The 13,921-nt window shown below is 59.4% G+C and overlaps 1 long non-coding RNA gene across 1 annotated transcript; it reads right to left on the bottom strand.

Annotated features, from left to right (window-relative positions):
- Positions 1–1,723: 1,723 nt before the first annotated feature.
- On the bottom strand, positions 1,724–12,036 carry LOC132832826 (uncharacterized). Its single transcript, XR_009646991.1, has 3 exons — positions 11,965–12,036; positions 11,158–11,246; positions 1,724–2,003 (listed from the first exon to the last, which is right to left on the bottom strand). It is a non-coding gene; the product is annotated as an uncharacterized LOC132832826 (long non-coding RNA).
- Positions 12,037–13,921: the final 1,885 nt, after the last annotated feature.

Below are 13,921 nucleotides of genomic sequence, written 5' to 3'. Positions count from 1 at the left end.
ACCCAGCCTTTACTGCTCAACGTGGAAGAGAATTCCAAACAATAGAGAGCCCTATTCCTTCTCATTTCTGTTTTATTTAGAATTCCTGACCCCTGAGTCTTCCCACGAGTGTGCAACCATCAGTGAGTCGAGATCAGCTTTCTTCAGATACAGCTGTCTCCTTTTTTTTGATTACCGTTTGCTGATTATTAAACTTGTTGTGGTTCTGCTCGCCGAGCTGGAAGTTTTTGCTGCAAACGTTTCGTTCCCTGACACCCGGAAACGGCAAGAACATCCATCAACAGACACATCGACCTGGACCCCACATACAAATCACTGCAGCTGAAACTGACACCCGGAAGCGGCAAGAACAAACCACTATAAATACCGGAAGAAACATCAAAGCAGCGCTTCACACGAGGCTCCAACAGCACTGATGATGTTCCCTAGCCAGGGAACGAAACGTTTGCAGCAAAAACTTCCAGCTCGGCGAGCAGAACCACAACAACGGACACCCGAGCTACAAATCTTCAATCAGATTTTAGATTATTAAACTTTCTGCTCCCTTTTATCTCCACAAACATTGGAAGGAATGTACAGTTTTTCTATCAAGTTGACACCTAGAAGGCCATTTAGCCCTGCTCCCCCCCTCCCCCCCATTCAATATGATCAGGGCTGGTCATCCAACTCAGTCCCCTGTTCCCGCTTTCGCCCATAATCTTTGATCCCTTCAGCTTTAAGAATGGTGTAAGAACACTGGGGAGCAGGGTGGCAGACATAAGAGAGAATTACAGAGCAGTCTATCTCACATCAGTGGTAGGGAAACTACTGGAGAAGATTCTCCAGGAGAGACTTATTCTCCACGTGGAGGGGCGAGGTTTGCTCAGGGATAGTCAGCATGGCTTTGTCAGAGGGAGGTCAGGCCTGATAAATTTGATAGAACTTTTCAAGGAGGTGACCAGATACGTAGCTGAGGGTAGGGCGGTTGATATGGATTTCAGCAAAGCATTTGACAAAGTAATGAAGAAGGTAAAAGCATGTGGGATTCAGGGTAACTTGGCAAGTTAGATCCAATATCGTGGGGTGACACAGTGGCTAGCACAGGGACCCAGGTTCAGAACCAGCCTTGTGTCTGTGTGGGGTTTCCTCCGGGTGCTCCAGTTTCCTCCCACAGTCACAAAGATGTGCGGGTCAGGTGAATTGGCCATGCTAAATTGCCCGTAGTGTTAGGTAAGGGATAAATGTAGGGGTATGGGTGGGTTGCGCTTCGGCGGGTCGGTGTGGACTTGTTGGGCCGAAGGGCCTGTTTCCACACTGTAAGTAATCTAATCTAATCTAAATGAATGAATCTGGGGGAAGAGGGTGGTTGACATAACCAAAGGTCAGGAGATTGACAACGAGGAAGTAGGTGAAAGTTACAGGAGGATCTAGACAGATTGGCTGGATAGCACATGGTATTTAATCCTGGTCTGTGTGTAGTTATGTACTTTTAAAATAACTCACGAGACAAGGAAGTACTGAATAACTGGCAAGACACAAGGAAGCTCTGACAAACAGAGGGATCTGACCTCCGCAGGGATTCAGCTGGTCTGTGCTAAATGTTTTCCTTTCTGGGGAAAGTATTAAGGCGGGTCAGCAGTATCTGGGTATATTGTGGTCTGGCAGTAATCCGGCTGTGTATGTGGATCATTTCCTCCTGGGAATGGAGTAGGTGAAAGATGACACCAGTCAGTGTGTGTGCTTTTTCATTTTATTGAAAATTGCAATGACAAAGGGTACGAACGTCCCAGCGATCGTCAGCATCAAACAAAATACAGCATTCCTTCCTTTTACCAATGGCAATGATGATAGCTGCCGATCGGACAGGCAGCTGGTTAGAAACATTCCATAATCATTGAAGTTCTCATTGAAGTTATTACCGAAGAGGTTTTTAACCCACAAGCTGATGTGATCTGCAGTTTCTTGTGGCGCCTGCTTGTGAGACAGCAAGGGTCGACATCTGCTTCTTGTTGTGATTAAGCTGCCTGGAAAACAAGACAAACTCAATCACTACGGACTAAAACTAAAAAGAAAATCCTTTGGATATATGCAGCACCAAGACCAACTCAGTTTGTTGATGTGAGGCTGTTAGGAAATGTAGTTCCAGCGAGTGGTTAGGTACCGTTCTGATTGTTTAACAGAACAAGGAGTGTTGCAGGGGAAGGATCTACAGCCTGACACCATCCGTTAGTTGTGAGGTTAGGTGTCTCCTGACTCCATGATCTTTTTAACTCCTCTCCTATACCCTTCCTTAACCTGCATCCCTCCCTGCAGCCTTATGCCAGGGCTTGATCCTTTCACTGGGAGCAGTCAGAGTGACATAGCCCCACCCTCTCCCTATAGATCAAACCCTGGCAACATCCTTATAAATCTGTTCTGGGTTGGAGGGCTGGAGTAAACAGGAGAGGCTGAACAGACTGGGGCTCCTTTTCTCTGGAGTGCCAGAGGCTGAGGGGGGAACCGTTTGGAGGTTTATAAAATCATGAAGGGGCAGGGATAGGGTGAACAATCAAATCAGTCTTTTCCTCAGGAGCCAAACCTAGAGGGCAGAGGTTTAAGGGAAGAGGGGAAAGATTTAAAAGGGACCAGAGGAGTAACTTTTTCACCCAGAGGGTGGTACGTGTGTGGAATGAGCTGCCAGAGGAAGTGGTGGAGGCTGGTACAATGACAACATTTAAGAGGCATCCTGATGGGTGCGTGGATAGGAAGGGTTTACAGGGATATGGGCCGGGTGTTGGCAAATGGGTCCAGCGTAACTTAGGATATCTGGTATAGATGGACAGGTTGGACCAAGGGGCCTGTTTCCATGCTGGATCTATCCATGACCTGGCCTGCCTTCATTTACTTCCACTTTCCTGAATCTGAATGAATCTCCCTGTGAACCCCGGCGTTGTGGGAATGAGGAACACTATAGCTGCGAACACACCGACACCGCACCGTGCGGTACAGACCACACCAACACCGCACGTGCGGCACAGACCACACCAACACCGCACGTGCGGCACAGACCACACCAACACCGCACGTGCGGCACAGGCCACACCGACACCGCACGTGTGGCACAGGCCGCGCCGACATGGCCCTCTGCGGCACAGGCCACGCCGACGCGGGCACCCTGCAGCACAGACGGCTCGGACACGGCACAGACCATACCGCTACCACACTGTGATGCACGTATGACACCACTGCATCATGCGTACAGACCGCACCAGCACTGCACCATGTCTTACAGACCACACTGTCCAGTGATGCACGTATGACACCGACTCCACACCGTGCGGTACAGACCACACTGACACCACACCATGCGGTACAGACCGCACAGAAACCGCACCGTGCGGCACAGACCGCACCGACACCGCACCGTGCAGCACAGACCGCACCGACACCGCACCGTGCAGCACAGACCGCACTGACACCGCACCATGCTGCACAGACCGCACCGTGCGGCACAGACCGCACCGACACCGCGCCGTGCAGCACAGACCGCACTGACACCACACCGTGGTGTACAGACCGCACCGACACCGTGCCGCGCAGCACAGACCGCACCGACACCGCGCCGTGCAGTACAGACCGCACCGACACCGCGCCGTGCAGTACAGACCGCACCGACACCGCGCCGTGCGGCACAAACCGCACCGACACCGCGCCGTGCGGTACAGACCGCACTGACACCGCGCCGTGCGGTACAGACCGCACCGACACCGCACCGTGCGGCACAGACCGCACTGACACCGCGCCGTGCGGTACAGACCGCACCGACACTGCGCCGTGCGGTACAGACCGCACCGACACCGCGCCGTGCGGCACAGACCGCACTGACACTGCACCGTGCTGTACAGACCACACCGACACCGCACCGACACCGCACTGTGCTGTATAGACCGCACCGACACCGCACCGTGCGGTGAAGACCCCACCGACACCGCACCGTGCGGTGAAGACCCCACCGACACCGCACCGTGCGGTTCAGGCCCTACCGACACCGCACAGTGCGGTTCAGGCCCTACCGACACCGCACAGTGCGGTACAGACCGCACCGACACCGCACCGTGCGGTACAGACCACAGCGACACCGCACCGTGCGGTACAGACCACACCACACCGTGCGGTACAGACCGCACCGACACCACACCGTGCGGTACAGACCGCACCGACACCGCACCGTGCGGCACAGACCGCACCGACATCGCACCCTGCGGTAGAGACCGCACCGACACAGCACCGTGCGGTACAGACCACACCGACACCGCACCGTGCGGCACAGACCGAACCGACACCGCACCGTGCGGCACAGACCGCACCGACACCGCACCGTGCGGTACAGACCGCACCGACACCGCACCGTGCGGTACAGACCCCACCGACACCGCACCGTGCGGTACAGACCACACCACACCGTGCGGCACAGACCGCACCGACACCGCACCGTGCGGTACAGACCATACTCACACCGCTCCGTGCGGTACAGACCCCACCGACACCGCACCGTGCGGTTCAGGCCCTACCGACACCGCACAGTGCGGTTCAGGCCCTACCGACACCGCACAGTGCGGTACAGACCACACCGACACCGCACAGTGCGGTACAGACCGCACCGACACCGCACCGTGCGGTACAGACCGCACCGACACCGCACCGTGCTGTACAGACCGCACCGACACAGCACCGTGCGGTACAGACCGCACCGACACCGCACCGTGCGGTACAGACCCCACCGACACCGCACCGTGCGGAACAGACCCCACCGACACCGCACCGTGCGGTACAGACCAGACCGACACCGCACCGTGCGGTACAGACCAGACCGACACCACACCGTGCGGCACAGACCACACCGACACTGCACCGTGCGGCACAGACCGAACCGACACTGCACCGTGCAGCACAGACCGCACCGACACCGAACCGTGCGGTACAGACCGCACCGACACCGCACCGTGCGGTACAGACCCCACCGACAACGCACCGTGCGGTACAGACCCCACCGACAACGCACCGTGCGGTACAGACCCCACCGACACCGCACCGTGCGGTACAGACCCCACCGACACCGCACCGTGCGGTACAGACCCCACCGACAACGCACCGTGCGGTACAGACCCCACCGACACCGCACCGTGCGGTACAGACCACACCACACTGTGCGGTACAGACCGCACCGACATCGCACCCTGCGGTAGAGACCGCACCGACACAGCACTGTGCGGTACAGACGACACCGCACCGTGCGGTACAGACCACACCGACACCACACCGTGCGGCACAGACCGAACCGACACCGCACCGTGCAGCACAGACCGAACCGACACCGCACCGTGCGGCACAGACCGCACCGACACCGCACCGTGCGGCACAGACCGCACCGACACCGCACCGTGCGGCACAGACCGCACCGACAACGCACCGTGCGGCACAGACCGCACCGACACCGCACCGTGCGGCACAGACCGCACCGACACCGCACCGTGCGGCACAGACCCCACCGACACCGCACCGTGCGGCACAGACCCCACCGACACCGTACCGTGCGGCACAGACCGCACCGACACCACACCGTGCGGTACAGACCACACCACACCGTGCGGTACAGACCGCACCGACACCGCACCGTGCGGTTCAGGCCCTACCGACACCGCACAGTGCGGTTCAGGCCCTACCGACACCGCACAGTGCGGTACAGACCCCACCGACACCGCACCGTGCGGTTCAGGCCCTACCGACACCGCACAGTGCGGTTCAGGCCCTACCGACACCGCACAGTGCGGTACAGACCACACCGACACCGCACAGTGCGGTACAGACCGCACCGACACCGCACCGTGCGGTACAGACCGCACCGACACCGCACCGTGCTGTACAGACCGCACCGACACCGCACCGTGCGGTACAGACCACACCACACCGTGCGGTACAGACCGCACCGACACCGCACCGTGCGGTACAGACCGCACTGACACCGCACCGTGCGGTACAGACCGCACCGACACCGCACCGTGCGGTACAGACCCCACCGACACCGCACCGTGCGGAACAGACCCCACCGACACCGCACCGTGCGGTACAGACCAGACCGACACCGCACCGTGCGGTACAGACCAGACCGACACCACACCGTGCGGCACAGACCACACCGACACCGCACCGTGCGGCACAGACCGAACCGACACTGCACCGTGCGGCACAGACCGCACCGACACCGAACCGTGCGGTACAGACCGCACCGACACCGCACCGTGCGGTACAGACCCCACCGACAACGCACCGTGCGGTACAGACCCCACCGACACCGCACCGTGCGGTACAGACCCCACCGACACCGCACCGTGCGGTACAGACCCCACCGACAACGCACCGTGCGGTACAGACCTCACCGACACCGCACCGTGCGGTACAGACCACACCACACTGTGCGGTACAGACCGCACCGACATCGCACCCTGCGGTAGAGACCGCACCGACACAGCACTGTGCGGTACAGACGACACCGCACCGTGCGGTACAGACCACACCGACACCACACCGTGCGGCACAGACCGAACCGACACCGCACCATGCAGCACAGACCGAACCGACACCGCACCGTGCGGCACAGACCGCACCGACACCGCACCGTGCGGCACAGACCGCACCGACACAGCACCGTGCGGCACAGACCGCACCGACACCGCACCGTGCGGCACAGACCGCACCGACACCGCACCGTGCGGCACAGACCGCACCGACACCGCACCGTGCGGCACAGACCGCACCGACACCGCACCGTGCGGCACAGACCACACCGACACCGCACCGTGCGGTACAGACCACACCGACACCGTACCGTGCGGCACAGACCGCACCGACACCACACCGTGCGGTACAGACCACACCACACCGTGCGGTACAGACCGCACCGACACCGCACCGTGCGGCACAGACCGCACCGACACCGCACCGTGCGGCACAGACCGCACCGACACCGCACCGTGCGGCACAGAGCCCACCGACACCACACCGTGCGGTACAGACCACACCACACCGTGCGGTACAGACCACACCACACCGTGCGGCACAGACCCCACCGACACCGCACCGTGCGGCACAGACCGCACCGACACCGCACCGTGCGGCACAGACCGCACCGACACCGCACCGTGCGGCACAGACCGCACCGACACCGCACCGTGCGGCACAGACCGCACCGACACCGCACCGTGCGGCACAGACCCCACCGACACCGCACCGTGCGGCACAGACCGCACCGACACCGCACCGTGCGGCACAGACCGCACCGACACCGCACCGTGCGGCACAGACCCCACCGACACCGCACTGTGCGGCACAGACCCCACCGACACCGCACCGTGCGGCACAGACCCTCCCGACACCGCACCGTGCGGCACAGACCCCACCGACACAGCACCGTGCGGTACAGACCACACCGACACCGCACCGTGCGGCAAAGACCACACCGACACCGCACCGTGCGGCACAGACCGCACCGACACCCCACATTGCGGCACAGACCGCACCGACACCGCACCGTGCGGCACAGACCGCACCGACACCGCACCGTGCGGCACAGACTGCACCAACACCGCACCGTGCGGCACAGACCCCACCGACACCGCACCGTGCGGCACAGACCCCACCGACACCGCACCGTGCGGCACAGACCCCACCGACATCGCACCGTGCGGCACAGACCGCACCGACACCGCACCGTGCGATACAGACCACACCAACACCACACCGTGCGGTACAGACCACACCACACCATGCGGTACAGACCACACCGACACCACACCATGCGGTACAGACCACACCACACCATGCGGTACAGACCACACCGACACCACACCGTGCGGTACAGACCACACCACACCGTGCGGCACAGACCCCACCGACACCGCACCGTGCGGCACAGACCGCACCGACACCGCACCGTGCGGCACAGACCACACCGACACCGCACCGTGCGGCACAGACCCCACCGACACCGCACCGTGCGGCACAGACCCCACCGACACCGCACCGTGCGGCACAGACCGCACCGACACCGCACCGTGCGGTACAGACCACACCACACCGTGCGGTACAGACCACACCGACACCGCACCGTGCGGCACAGACCACACCGACACCGCACCGTGCGGCACAGACCACACCGACACCACACCGTGCGGTACAGACCACACCGACACCGCACCGTGCGGTACAGACCGCACCGACACCGCACCGTGCGGCACAGACCACACCGACACCGCACAGTGCGGCACAGACCACACCGACACCACACCGTGCGGTACAGACCACACCACACCGCGCCGTGCGGTACAGACCCCACCGACACAGCACCGTGCGGTACAGACCACACCGACACCACACCGTGCGGTACAGACCACACCACACCATGCGGTACAGACCACACCGACACCGCACCGTGCGGTACAGACCGCACCGACACCGCACCGTGCGGCACAGACCGCACCGACACCGCACCGTGCGGCACAGACCCCACCGACACCGCACCGTTCGGCACAGACCCCACCGACACCACACCGTGCGGCACAGACCACACCGACACCGCACCGTGCGGCACAGACCCCACCGACACCGCACCGTGCGGCACAGACCCCACCGACACCGCACCGTGCGGCACAGACCCCACCGACACCGCACCGTGCGGTACAGACCCCACCGACACCGCACCGTGCGGTACAGACCGCACCGAAACCGCAACGTGGTGTACAGACCACACCGACACCGCACCGTGCGGTACAGACCACACCATGCGGTACAGACCACACCGACACCGCACCGTGCGGTACAGACCGCACCGACACCGCACCGTGCGGCACAGACCGCACCGACACCGCACCGTGCGGCACAGACCCCACCGACACCGCACCGTGCGGCACAGACCCCACCGACACCGCACCGTGCGGCACAGACCGCACCGACACCGCACCGTGCGGTACAGACCACACCAACACCACACCGTGCGGTACAGACCACACCACACCATGCGGTACAGACCACACCGACACCACACCATGCGGTACAGACCACACCACACCATGCGGTACAGACCACACCGACACCACACCGTGCGGTACAGACCACACCACACCGTGCGGCACAGACCCCACCGACACCGCACCGTGCGGCACAGACCGCACCGACACCGCACCGTGCGGCACAGACCACACCGACACCGCACCGTGCGGCACAGACCCCACCGACACCGCACCGTGCGGCACAGACCCCACCGACACCGCACCGTGCGGCACAGACCGCACCGACACCGCACCGTGCGGTACAGACCACACCACACCGTGCGGTACAGACCACACCGACACCGCACCGTGCGGCACAGACCACACCGACACCGCACCGTGCGGCACAGACCACACCGACACCACACCGTGCGGTACAGACCACACCGACACCGCACCGTGCGGTACAGACCGCACCGACACCGCACCGTGCGGCACAGACCCCACCGACACCGCACCGTGCGGTACAGACCCCACCGACACCGCACCGTGCGGTACAGACCGCACCGACACCGCACCGTGCGGTACAGACCACACCACACCGTGCGGTACAGACCACACCGACACCGCACCGTGCGGCACAGACCACACCGACACCGCACCGTGCGGCACAGACCACACCGACACCACACCGTGCGGTACAGACCACACCGACACCGCACCGTGCGGTACAGACCGCACCGACACCGCACCGTGCGGCACAGACCCCACCGACACCGCACCGTGCGGTACAGACCCCACCGACACCGCACCGTGCGGTACAGACCGCACCGAAACCGCAACGTGGTGTACAGACCACACCGACACCGCACCGTGCGGTACAGACCACACCACACCATGCGGTACAGACCACACCGACACCGCACCGTGCGGTACAGACCGCACCGACACCGCACCGTGCGGCACAGACCGCACCGACACCGCACCGTGCGGCACAGACCGCACCGACACCGCACCGTGCGGCACAGACCGCACCGACACCGCACCATGCGGCACAGACCGCACCGACACCGCACCGTGCGGCACAGACCGCACCGACACCGCACCGTGCGGCACAGACCGCACCTACACCGCACCGTGCGGTGAAGACCACACCGACACCGCACCGTGCGGTGAAGACCACACTGACACCGCACCGTGCGGCACAGACCACACCGACACCGCACCGTGCAGTACAGACCACACCGACACCGCACCGTGCGGCACAGACCCCACCGACACCGCACCGTGCGGCACAGACCCCACCGACACCGCACCGTGCGGCACAGACCCCACCGACACCGCACCGTGCGGTACAGACCGCACCGAAACTGCAACATGGTGTACAGACCACACCGACACCGCACCGTGCGGTACAGACCACACCACACCATGCGGTACAGACCACACCGACACCGCACCGTGCGGTACAGACCGCACCGACACCGCACCGTGCGGTACAGTCCACACCGACACCGCACCGTGCGGCACAGACCGCACCGACACCGCACCATGCGGCACAGACCGCACCGACACCGCACCGTGCGGTACAGACCACACCGACACCGCACCGTGCGGTACAGACCACACCACACCATGCGGTACAGACCACACCGACACCGCACCGTGCGGTACAGACCGCACCGACACCGCACCGTGCGGTACAGTCCACACCGACACCGCACCGTGCGGCACAGACCGCACCGACACCGCACCATGCGGCACAGACCGCACCGACACCGCACCGTGCGGCACAGACCACACTGACACCGCACCGTGCGGCACAGACCGCACCGACACCGCACCGTGCGGCACAGACCACACCGACACCGCACCGTGCGGTACAGACCGCACCGACACCGCACCGTGCGGCACAGACCCCACCGACACCGCACCGTGCGGTGAAGACCACACCGACACCGCACCGTGCGGTGAAGACCACACTGACACCGCACCGTGCGGCACAGACCACACCGACACCGCACCGTGCGGTACAGACCACACCGACACCGCACCGTGCGGTACAGACCACACCGACACCGTACTGCACTAATGCATTTCCCTCGGAAGGTTTGTAAGTTATCAGCCTTTTGTATTCTGTTTCTTCATACTCTACCTTGTTTGAAAGCACGGTGTTAATTTTGGGTAAGTATACCGTTGCTCGTCTGACTGCTTTCCACTTTAGATACATTTCCAGTTCTCGAACTGTCAGGATAGAAATGAACAGAGTGTAAAAGCTGCAATTTGAGAGGCTGGGCTGACATCGTAAACAATGAGGTTCTCCTGAGAGCTAAAGTCAGGTGGGCAGCATTAATGTGAGAGAATTAATGATGAAGGAGCACAGGTCTAGGACGCTGGAGCAGGTTTAAGCCTATCAGTCCCTGGAGTCTGCATCCCTTTTCAAACAGAGCTAGTTGGAGTCTCCTCCCTCCTCCCCAGTCACATTCCTATCCTTCACAACCCTGCTTTGTCTGGACGTGGTCTAACTGGGTTCTGGGGAAGAGAATGCCACAGACTCACAAGCCTCAGGAAAAAAATAAAGAAATTCTCAGCTCCTTCTTAAAAGAGAGCGCTCCTGTTTTTAAACCATATTTCCTGTAGCAGGAGAAATCCTTTCAGAGGCCCCTCGGGATCTGTCATGTCTCAGTGAGGTCCTCTTTCATCCTGCCACACCTCAGTGAATCCAGATCCAACTTGTTCAACCTCTCCTCCGAAAATAAACAGCTCTCAAACCAGGAAAAGAGTCGAATGACCCTTACTGAAGTGCTTCTAATGTAGTGATATCCTTTTCTCAGTTAGGAAATCAAAACTGTACACATTCCTCCAGATGTGTTTTCAATCTGGACTTGTACAGCTGCAGTAAAACCTCAAGACGTTTACCTGCGATAATCCCTGATATGCCATCGCCTTACTGTGCACTTACTGGGCCTGCGTTCTAATATAACTGATTCCAGAGCTGGTGCACCCAGCTCCCTTGGTAGCTCAGAGTTTTGCAGATTCTCTTTGGTTTATACAATAGACCGGTTTTGTGTTCTTCCCGCCAAACTGGACCAGTCCAGATTTTCGGGTAAAAAGTGAGGTCTGCAGATGCTGGAGATCACAGTTGAAAATGCGTTGCTGGTTAAAGCACAGCAGGTCAGGCAGCGTCCAAGGAACAGGGAATTCGACGTTTCGGGCATAAGCCCTTCATCAGGATGAAGGGCTTATGCCCGAAACGTCGAATTTCCTATTCCTTGGATGCTGCCTGACTTGCTGTGCTTTAACCAGCAACGCATTTTCAACAGTCCAGATTTTCCCACACTGCATGCCATCTGCAAAATCTCTGCTAACTCACTGAAGCTGATTACAATCTCTCTGCAAATTTGTGGGCGGCACGGTGGCACAGTGGTTAGCACTGCTGCCTCACAGCGCCTGAGATCCGGGTTCAATTCCCGACTCAGGCGACTGACTGTGTGGAGTTTGCACGTTCTCCCCGTGTCTGCGTGGGTTTCCTCCGGGTGCTCCGGTTTCCTCCCACAGTCCAAAGATGTGCGGGTCAGGTGAATTGGCCATGCTAAATTGTCCGTAGTGTTAGGTAAGGGGTAAATGTAGGGGTATGGGTGGGTTGCGCTTCGGTGGGTCGGTGTGGACTTGTTGGGCCGAAGGGCCTGTTTCCACACTGTAAGTAATCTAATTGTTCATCCCCTTGACAGCTATCTTGGTGGGTCACAAAAGGTTACAATTCGAGCCAAGGGAATTGGAGCCAAAGAAGAGGCAGACAAACTGGCCAGAAAAAAACAAACAGCAGCCCCGAGGAGTGGGAGAAGTTTAGGATTCTGCAAAGGAGGATAAAGGCATTGTCGGAGAATAAGCTGATGGGGAACATTAAAGCCGACTGCAAACGTTTCCATTGGTGAAGACAAATGCAGGTCCCTTACAATCAGGAACTCTGAATTCCAGAGATTTACCGAACTCAAATTGCACCTTCCGCCTTGGTAGGACTGAAACACAAGTCCCAGAATATTCCTTCTGTCTCCGGAGTAACAACCCACCGACAGTTCCACTGGGTCATCACCTCCCTCATGATAATGGAGAGCTGAGAAATGACTGATCAGTGAAAAACATACTTTTGCTATACTTTTGTAAAGAAAGACGGCCATAACGTCCCAGAGATGTTGGGGTAACACGGGTGAAATAACTCCAGAGAAGCCAGTATCCCATCACCGTGTCATTCTTTACTTCCACGTGTACAGTACGTGGACTCTGACCGCCTAGCTCAGAGTCAGTCCTGAGAGCGAGGGGAGTCTCAGCAACTCCTGGATTCGCCCAGGCTGATAGGCCCAGTCCGGGATCTCCTATTCAACACGATGTACCTGATCAACTTCGTTCCAACCACTCCAACAGAGTTTACTGACAGACTGAGGCACTGCATGAAATCGGTATTAATACCGAAAGAGGGTCGAGAAAATTGATGGGATTGAAGGCCAATAAATCCCCAGGCCATGATTAGCTACATCCTTGAGTACTGAAAGAAATCACCCTAGAAATAGTAGACACACTGGTGATTTTCTTCCAAGACTCTATAAACTATGGAAACTATCTGAAAGATTTAGGGGATAGACAACGTAACCCCTCTATTTAAGAAAGGAAGCAAAATGAAAACTGGGAATTATAGACCGTTCAGCTGAACACAGGGGAGCAAATCCTTTCCAAAGTAAAGTTTTGCTCAATAGAGACATTCCAAAACGCGTGTTACAAAGGAAGGAAGGGAGGGGAAGGGTATGAGAGACCAGCCACCCAGCATCATTAAACCTAATCCAAACATCTTCCACTGGCAAATAAACGGGAACATCTAACATGATCCCAGATGATGTTACTCTTGGACAGGTCAGATCCTAAAC

The sequence above is a fragment of the Hemiscyllium ocellatum genome, chromosome 35 (genome assembly GCF_020745735.1).
Source record: "Hemiscyllium ocellatum isolate sHemOce1 chromosome 35, sHemOce1.pat.X.cur, whole genome shotgun sequence".
Classification (NCBI taxonomy): Eukaryota; Metazoa; Chordata; class Chondrichthyes; order Orectolobiformes; family Hemiscylliidae; genus Hemiscyllium; species Hemiscyllium ocellatum.
Note: the sequence above shows the minus strand (reverse complement) of the source record. Positions and strands in the feature narration are given on the sequence as shown.